General features: G+C 39.7%; 1 pseudogene; it reads left to right on the top strand.

Moving 5' to 3' along the window:
- Nucleotides 1-5,955: 5,955 nt before the first annotated feature.
- On the top strand, nt 5,956-7,209 carry LOC106941914 (C1q-related factor pseudogene; annotated as a pseudogene).
- The last annotated feature ends 3,163 nt before the right edge of the window (nt 7,210-10,372 follow it).

Below are 10,372 nucleotides of genomic sequence, written 5' to 3' on the forward strand. Positions count from 1 at the left end.
AAATAAAAGAGCAAAGTTAACTTCCAAGTACTGTGCAATACTGCTTCTTACCATTGCAGTCATAATGTGGTGTGTGCTGTTCTGGTGGGTTTTTTGTTTGTTCACCTCTACGAGCCGTTTGCGCCATCTTGTGGTTTATAAAGGTAAATGCAGGCCGTCAATAAAAGTGTTGAATCTTAAAATCTAAACAGACTATTTTACTTCCTTTTTACAATGTTTTAACTCATTTAATTTGTTCCATAATTTTATACCATGAATTAAAATACAAAAGCTCTGTCTTGTTGTGCATATACTATTAATCCTTAAATTTGAATAACCCTTTAAGTTATATCCCCTTTCTCTTTCAAGAAACATGTTCTGTATGTGCTCAGGTAACAGTTTATTTGATGCCTCAAACATAATTTAAGCTATTTTAAATTCCACCAGATCTTCAAATTTAAGAATTCTAGATTTTAAGAAAAATGGGTTTGTGTGCTCATGAAAACTGACATTATGGAGGATTTTAATGGCTCGTTTCTGCAGGATACTCAGAAACGAGTGGTTGTAAAGAGCTTTTGTAATTAATTCCCCACACCTCTGAACAGTAATAATTTTTTAAATATATCATGTCAGTTACTCAAATAAAGCTAAACCAATATCATCAAGCAGTAGGGTTAGCTGGGAGGATAAAGGCAAATTAAAACACTGCAGTGAACATCGAAGAATAACGAAACAGAATATGATCAGAGACCCGGGATCTGGAACTCCAATCCTGCAAAAATCTTGCATGCATTTCAGATCTCACAAATCTGAATCAAATAGATGAAATCCCTCCTTTACATGTCACCAAGTTCTGCAGAGGTCTCGCCATGAGCCATTAATTTGATTCAGGTGTGCTGCAGCAGGGATACATCTAAGGGTTGCAGGGCAGTGCCAATCGGGGACCAGAGTCGGAGTTCCCCGCAACAGAACAAGAATAAACCCAGAGACAATGAAAGCCAAAGTCAACAAGAATCATGACAAAGTGAAGATCTTTCTCAAACAGTACTCAATGTTGATGAGCAAATACTTTAGGGAAAGAATTTTTCTTGGCCCACTTGTTTGTATTTCATCACCGAAGACAATGAGCACTTCAGTAACGCCAACGGTTTTTTCCGTTTGCGCAGCCTGATCTGCTCCTGACCACAACCTCAGCTTTCTAAATACAGATGGATTGCAATGTGGTGCCTCACTGTGAGAAGAAGCCACATGTGATTACACTGTGCACAAATAAGGTCTCCGAGAATGAAACAGCTACTTGTTTAATAACCATTCATGCAAGAGTGTGTTAATGCCTAAAACCAAAGAACCAGTTTACATATATGTCTGATTTTTAATTTAGATTGGTGACACATCTGTCATTATATTCACAAAATGTTTAATTTGATTGGTAAAGAAAAGGAAGGACTTTGCTTAAACAGACATGCAAACGTGAAGTAAAAAGCAGAAGTTAAAGAGTAAAATAAACACAGTAACCAACCAATAAACTAAACACAACTACAATGAGAAGAATGTGAAGAAAAATGAACTCCGGAAGGCTTACAGAGGAACGCACACAGAGAAGGGACGGCCATTTCAATTTGTTTTCTTTCTAACGCCCTCCAGCGCATGGAGGAAGTTGAATGTGATGTATTAAAAAAATCAGTTTTTGGAAACAATCTCACTTTATGAAATAGCTTTGCAAAACTGGTACCATAAATTACTCAGACATTTCTCTAAAATTAAGGTAACTAAGTTTAATTTTTGCATTATTGTTTTATTCTTTTAGGTTGATGAGGGTGTTCAGGAACATAATCCTGTTTATTTGACTGCACAGTGCCGGAGTTTTTAACCCCTGTTGCCTCAGAGAAAGAAGTCGGTTCAAGTTGCAGGAGGGACTTTCTGTAAGAAATTTGCACATTCTCCTTGTGAATGCGTGGCCTCTCTCTGGGTACTTTGGCTTTCACCCTTTATCCACCTCTCCAGAGTTTACCTCACCCTGTCTCCCTTTGCTGGAGACAGGACAGAAAAGTTGAGAGGAGCACCTTCTTCATGTTTCCTGTGTGAACAGGAAGACAAATACTCAGTTTCTGAAAGACAAGAGAGAGCATGACATTCAAAGAAAGGCAGAGGTGAGAAAATAACCTCCCTCTTTTGGTTTTAAGAAGAAAATAGCTTCACACTGAAGTATGCCTGTATCTACAATCTGAACAACTCTAGAAATGCTTAAAATAACTGGCAGTGGATGTTTTATTATGATGATGATTATTATCATTGCCTGAACACACACAGGTAAAGAAAGGTAAAGAAAAAAAGCAAAATAATCAAAAATTTCCAACCAAGTAAAACTCCAATATCTCCACTGCCCAAAATATGTACTTTAATCTTTCTCTCCCACTTCTTAAACTACACAATACCCTTTTTCAGCCATGAACATGCAAGCCACAAGTCTGCATGAGAATGACACCATAATCTGGGATTTTCCCCAAATGTTCTCATTAATGGGTTGTCATTTTGAGTGTGTTGTTTTGCTTTGCTTGGCCTTCTGTTTTCATTGCTAATGAGCAAATATGTGCACATGAACATCCCAAAGTACAAAGATCATTATGCCCTGCTGAGAGGCAGCCTGCTGGCGTTGCTTCTGCGAACATGTAGGCGGATGCTTGCACGTTGTTCCACTGAAAACCAGTAGTGTTCATCTGTGGTGCTCGGAGAAGCAATAAAACCATTTGTTCAAAGACCACATGAGGGCAGTAACGTATGCAAATAGAGGGATTTCTGGAGCTTCTTAAAATGTAAATTCATAAAAGAAAAATTTAACTAAGGAAACATGTCATTTTTTCCCCCATGCAACAGAGTAATTTTCTAGCGTGGGTCGAAAAGATTTTTGTTGCTGTCGGAGGTTTGTGTTGATACACACAGTAATAAAGACGTTTGCTGTTTCTAACAGGTTATCTTCCAGGATTGGCCTCCATTTACTTCCATCCATGGCTCAACTTCAATCATTTGCAGAAGAAAAACATCCCACCTCCATGCTCCACTGGGGGGAAATGGCACATTCAAAAAAATGCAGGTACTTCCCCACAGACGATTCCATTTTAAATGTAGACCAAAAATGTAAATTTATCTTCCTCCATATCTTTACGGTGCCCTCTATATGATTTGAGGTAGTAAATCTGACTTGTTATGGCTTACTTTCTTCTTGCCAAACTTTTATACAGGGCAGATTTGTGGTGCCAAAAAACACTAGCTGTTCTGGCAATGGACTCTCCAACCTAAGCTGCGGATTCTCTGCAGCTCATCCAGGCGCTACCATGGGCCTCTTGACTGAATAATACCCATCAGACAAAGTATTTGCACTTTGAACAAAATGTTCAGAGTTGCCTTAATTTAAATCTATATAGATCCCCTGTTCCTTACATATGTGACTGACAGGATCAGAATGACTAAATTGGCTAGGATAGACATCTTTTCTCACTTTTACAGACATCTTTCAAAGCATCCAACGTTCTTCTGTAAATCTACATCTGAAGAAAACGAGAATCACTGTCTCCCAAACTTCTACTCTAAATGTGTTCGATAAGCAAAGTTGGTAGGGTAAATGGACCAACTCCCACAAAGTTCTGCAGCCATTTATATCCTGTGTAATTGAATCCACATATAGATTAAATATTCACTGTTCTCTTAACACTGTTTAAAAGGATCCAGTCTTGAGGGACCATCCTGTAGCTCTGAAAAGCTCCAGAATCTTCATCAGCTTCATGGCGACTTTATCCGCTTGCCATTTGCCACTTGACTCATCGTCATGATGAAAACATTTTTAGCAAAGCATTCAGTGTCCGGATAGGCCACGACAGTGAGACCAGATTCAAAAAGGGAAGCTCCTGGAACCGAATTCAGCTGCTATAAATATCCTTCGTCAAACTAATTTATCCTGTAATGGCGCCAAACTGATGATGGATGCAAAACAAAAGTTCCGATTGAAGTATCACTGCCAGCGAGTTAAAAGCAAAGATTCTAAAAAAGAAACATAAATGTAACGTAAAGGATTGCCTCCAGATGGCTTTGTCATGCTCCTAATTAATTTGGCTGTTAAAACCACTGCAGGGACTCTTGTTGGGATGCAACACCCGATTATATAAGACCCTTCACTCTTATCTGTTCCCAGGAACTCTTTTAATGGAAAACATGGCACAAGAACACCAATTATAGTCATATTTTGTTAACTGTTACGCAATAAGAGAGCAGGAGTTTTTTTTTTTTTTTTAATTACAGTGCAAGAGAAAATTTCTGGAACTCAGTATTGCCATTAGGGGTTGTTCTTTTATTATCTGGAATTCGACTCTGCTTGTGCTGAAAAACCTTAAAGAGCAGATCATCTTTAAAGAAAAGTTTTTGTTTTAGCTAAATTGTGTTGAACATAGCAATATATTCATTGGCCAAAATTATTCCAGGTTTCAACAGAAATGACTTTTTGGTCATTTAGTGTACAATAGCTGCTGGAGTTTCCTGGTAAGATGGACTCAGCTGCTCAGTATTTTAAATTTATGCATTCGAATGTCACATTATGTTGCAGAAATGTACATTTTAAAATAACAATGTTCATTTGAAAACCCAATCAAGCCTGTAGAAAATGTAATTTGAGAATTCGGACGTCTGCACATTATAAGAACATTTAGTTCTTATTTTTTCTTAGCAAGGGTTTTGTAAAACTAAGTAAAGTTCTCAGTATGGTTTAAATTGTGCGTTTGGTGCTTTTGGTGTGTCAAACAATTCAAGCAGGATTTCTAGCAGAGGTTTAATGTACGGACTGGCAGACCAAGGAATGTCTTTAATATGTTCTCCTAAACCGTCTAATATTACATTTAAGCCTAGATCTAACCAAGAATGTGCAGCAATATGTTCTCCATCAAATATGACTGTTTTTGTAACATGACAAGAGTGTGAATATTTTACCAAAGCACTGTTTCACTGCGATATGGTTCTGTTATGAATTCAGGGCACTAAGTGGACAATCTGCAGTGCGAAAATGTCACAGTCTGATGACATTTGGTGCATTATGAAAATATAAACCACTTTTTATGTTTAATTCTGGAACAGCCTCTGGATGTGAAAAATTAAACAAATGGCAATTTTTCACAACTAATTGAATTACGAGACCAGTCGAGCATGGAGCAGACTTTTAATTGCTTCCCCTTTTTGAAGGTTTGACAGTGTGGTGAGGTTCAGAGCTTAGTCTGACCACACACTGTTCGCCTGGATTCAGTAATTGTGCTTCTCACTCCTCATTCTTATAATAAATTTAACACAAAATGCCTCGAAAAGCAAGCGAATGAAATAATTCCTTGTTCTCTTTTACAAAACAGATCAGCTTAAGTTAGACTGGACTTCTTTTATGTCTCTAGCGGTATTTGTTCGAAGGCAGACCTCCACCTATGCAGACTCAAGTCTTGAGCAACTTCTTCTATTTTGTCATTTTTACAAAACTGCCCTGATCCTAGCTTCATCCATTTCCCCGATCAACGATGACCAACTTCCCTTTCCGTGTCGAAGAGAACAATCCCCACAGCATGATGCTGCCACCACCACGTTTCACAATGGTATCTTTAAGGTGAAATGTTAGGTTTCCTCCACACACTGCATGCTGTCAAAAACACTTCAGTTCTGGCGCTTTTTCTTGTTGTGTCACATGTCACATTTATTCTTGCACTCTTTCAAATTTAATTTGAGTGCGTGACGAATAATTGTCTTGTCAACAGACCCTGAGCTGAGTGGAGTTTACAGGGGGGTGGAGTTGGTCTACTTCCTAAAATGCCAATAAAATAGATTGAAGTTTGTGACAGTAGCATGACAAAATGTGAAAAAGTTTGAAGGGTATGAATACTTTAGCAAGGCCATGTTTGCCACAGAGAAAAACCGACCCAGAAAAAAAAAAAATGCCATCTACTATTTATCCAAGTTAACATGTCCTTCATATTGTTTATCGTTCTTTCATGCATTCAGTGAGGATAAATTATTTAATTATGTTCTTCTCCTTCATATCGTTAATAGTTTTGCACATCTGCATGTAGAAAACTGCTCCCCTCTGTTTATTGTTAACACATTCCTCCCTACTTCTTTTTTTCCCCTCTCTCTCTCTCCTCCTCCTCTCAGTTTCTTTCTCTCCTTTTGCTCACTCTGGTCCCTTCCTCCTCTTGCTCGCTCTCTCTCTCTCCCTCTCTCTCTCTCCCCCCACTCCTGCACATCTCTGTCACACAATTGCAGACTCGCAGCGGCTCTCCCCCCTGAGCATCATCTCCACCATCGGAGATCCTCCTCGTGTCTGTGTTCTGCCGGGTGGACGCACGCCCCACAGTCACCATTTCTGCCCCGGAGAGCTCCAGGCTGGCAGCGCAGCCCCTTCCCAGGCTGAGCATCGGGCGGAAGACCCTGGTGGCAGCTGCAGTGGGGGTCATGCTGGTCCTGGTCCTGGTGGTCCTCATCCCTGTGCTCGTCAGCTCTGTGGGTGCTGGTGGCACAGATGACAGCGCGAGCCACTATGAGATGCTGGGCACCTGCCGGATGGTGTGCGACCCCTTCCCCAGCACGGGCACCGCCGGAACGGGGATCCACACGGACACGTCAACCAGTGGCTTCCTGGTGGACAATGAGGAAGACCTGAGTGACCACAGCATCGGCCCTTCGCTGCCTACGTACAGCACAAACGGCCCACAGGGAAAACCAGGACGTCCGGGCAAACCTGGGCCTCCTGGACCTCCTGGAGAACCGGGTCCACCGGGCCCAAGAGGGCCGCCGGGGGACAGCAGAGACATAGTTCGGACGGGGATCCTCGGAGCGGTTAGCACAACCACCTACAACACCACTCCTCGAGTGGCGTTTTACGCAGGACTACGAAACCCCCAAGAAGGCTACGACATTCTGCGATTCGACGATGTGGTGACTAACATCGGGGGGAACTACGAGGGCGCCACGGGCACGTTCACCTGTAAGATTCCAGGAACCTACTTTTTCATCTACAACGTGTTGATGAGAGGAGGAGACGGCACCAGCATGTGGGCTGACCTGATCAAAAACGGTCAGGTGGGTGATGCGTTTGACACACGTTCTGTGAAATGGCAAAGGCGTAGCCTCTTTAAAACCATAAGGATCAATGTTTACCACATAATTAATCAATCATCATCTATTGGCAGTAAATAAATAAATAAATAAATATTTCTCTCTTTTTTTTTTCCATAAACAGAAACATGCCTGTCACAAATTCAACATTTAATTTTTCCGTTTGTGATCAATAAAGTATTTCTGAATTGAACTGACTTGAATAACTGAGTGAAAACTGTAACATTTGCCTCATATTTTAACATTTGCTAGTCCAATTTACTTAAAATAACTGTTCTAGACATCTCAATCTCTTTTACAGATACATATTCCCTCATTCAGCTTCCCTTATCTCAACACATCTCTTCTTCCCTCTTTTGAACTGAATTATAGAACAACAACAAAAAATCATTAAATTCTTCAGCATCTTAATATTTTTGAGTATCTTTAATTATCTAAACAACCCTAAACTTTCTTTTTTTTAAGTGACATTTATGGACCCTTTAATTTAGATTTTAGCTCCATAACCTCACCTGTAGATCTTTATGTGATTGATTTAAAAATGTAGTAACTGTAATTATTAGTTTAATCTGCAAAAAATAAAATAAAATACTGTTTGGTGCCAGGCATAGTAAGTTAAGTGCTTTACTTGACATATATACACCAATATTTATGGTTGTACAAGTGTTTTTTTGCAACAATAAACAATAATGTCAAAATTTTACGTTGAGGTGCAACCAGCGATGCATGATGCTTACTTTGACAAACAGATTAATGATCAAAATGTTTAATTTACCAGTTACACTAGTTATTACTTGTTAATTGATATTCCAAAGTTCTTTGTGTGAACAGCTCTTTCTGCTTTGTCTCACCTGGAGATCTGTTAGGTACATGCACAGCTTCCTCAATATCTTGTTACTTGAGCATCTTTCCTTTCAGTTTAAAAACAATAATACTTTTTTTTTTTACTGCCTTTACAAACATAAAGCATGTTCCAGAATAATATATTCATAGTAACAGTCAAAATGTGAGTGAAAAACAGTAGTGGTTTTTGATATGGGTGATGTGGCTCACTGCCCAGGGCGCTATTCCATCAGGGACGAAAATAGTACTTGCAATAAAGAAAATTGGTTGAGTCCCAAATGTGTTTTCTGTTGCTTATTTGCAGGTCTGGTAAAGGAGAGTTGTTCACCACCCTGTATTATGTGTATTGTATAAGCACTCTAAGAAAATACAGCCACAAGTGGCTGATAATAATGTTGAAATTAATATTTCATCCATAGATTCCTCAGCAGGACTAAGGAATCTAGATTATATTTGAAGTTCTCTAGTAAAATGTAAGACAGCTTGAGTTTTCTGACTTGAGCTGAATGTTCTGTGCTGATGAGAGGATATCTAAGAGAAAGTCTGAGATTTAAGGAATATTTCTTTTTTAATTTTGGTAAAACAAAACTATTCAGAATGGACCAAATCCGGCCAAAAGCAGCTGAAATCTGTGAATACTTGAGAGCCCCCTTTAAAAATGCTTAACTGCCTATTTTAATAGCTTAAACACTAAATATATCCCAATATGGACTAATACAGAAAATGAAAACCGTTTTGGCATTATCACGGAAGCTAACATCTGCAGTCTGCCTTATTTCCGCTCTTGGGGCTACAGCCAATCACTGCCAAGGAAAATGAACGGTGCTGCTGGATTGGCTGCTTTGGAAAGGCCAGCCAGCAGCATGTCAAGTAGGGTCGTTCCAAGTTGTTCAGACTTCTCAAACTGCATTTTCTTACAACTAATTTGGAGGGTTTACAAACAATTTGCAAATAGGCAGATTTTCTGCAAGTAACTTGAAGCCACGAATCCACGAATACTGGATCCATTTCACATGATCACATTCAAATAAAATAATGTCTTCTGAATAGCTGCCCCTCTGCAGCGATCAGGATGCAGGGAAGGGTTAAATAATTGAAACCATAAACCCACAGCATGATGGCCTCGCTTTGGGAAAGATGCAAACCGTTTCCAGGCAGTCTTAATTGGGTATTCATGTGTGCAATGATTTCAGACTTGTCTGGTGTTAGAGTCTGGTGTAATGACAATCCACACTGGCATGCTGCCAGATTGTATTTCTATGGATTTTTGCACATCATGTGCTGATGTACACGTTGACGTGAGCGGAGGGAGTGCTGCGCTATCTCTACTGAGCACACATCAGAAAACAGCCCGGGGTTGTGGCTAGTTCAAAGCGGTTGCCCTTTAAAATACAACAAGCTTTATGGAGTCTTGGTGTGCCAGCGCGCGTTATCAGGCTGGCTGTCGGGCCAAAAACGTTTGATTATCGATTCATGATATTTGCTAAATTCACGGGTGATTTTGTAATGTCCTAAACGGCTGCGGGCGATGACACCAACCAAACAACATGTTCATCTGAACCTCGGCACTTGTAAACATCTCATCCCGGCTGCAACAGACTGAACAGGGAGTGGACACAATAACATTCCAGATATCCTTAAAGTGTCTTGTTTATGAAAGTAGTAATTTTTGCAGAGCTTCTTAGTCACTCTACAACATAACTTTGCAGTTGGTGCTGCTAAATAGAATGAAGAAGATGGAGCGCACTGAAAAAGCCCCTCCGCTGTCAAACGGGATCCCATCAGTTTCAAGGTGTTCATGTTTTTCTCCTTAAGGAGGCGAATATTATAAGACATGAAACAAAAGCGGCTCCTAATAAATAAATCTTTTCTCCACGCTGACAGACATGTCAGAAATACTGCTGTATGGCTGTCACGTTGGTTTATTTTCACTGTGTTCTTTAACTTTAGGCTTGATTGCATTAAAATTGTTTTGGGAGATAACCTCAGTGGAACGAGAGCAGTCCTTTGCGAGAGCAAACACAACCAGATGAGTGCCCATCAGGAGACGCTTTATTCAATTACTTGTCTGATCTAAAACATATCATTTTGTTATTTTGACCTAGAAAAGACTACTTCCCGTAATAATTAATCACAATGAAACAAAAGAGGTGAGTCTCCGTCAGAGCACGGTCTGAGTTAAATAAGAAGTGTCACATCCGCACGTCTCCATGGTGAGACTGAGCAAAGAAAACTGGGTGTAGCACATTAACCGCTCACTTTTCAAACATTTTTATCTTGGTATTTGGAGGAGAACAAAGCTCTTTTTTTATTATTAAATTAATGAGTTATTTCTAAAAATGCTTACCCAAATAAATACATCAGGTATGACTACTCTTGCTTTTGTGGAGAAAAGTGACACATTCAAAAAAAAAAA

Source organism: Poecilia latipinna, unplaced genomic scaffold (genome assembly GCF_001443285.1).
Source record: "Poecilia latipinna isolate Pla-1442-1.1 unplaced genomic scaffold, P_latipinna-1.0 Scaffold3933, whole genome shotgun sequence".
Taxonomy (NCBI): Eukaryota; Metazoa; Chordata; class Actinopteri; order Cyprinodontiformes; family Poeciliidae; genus Poecilia; species Poecilia latipinna.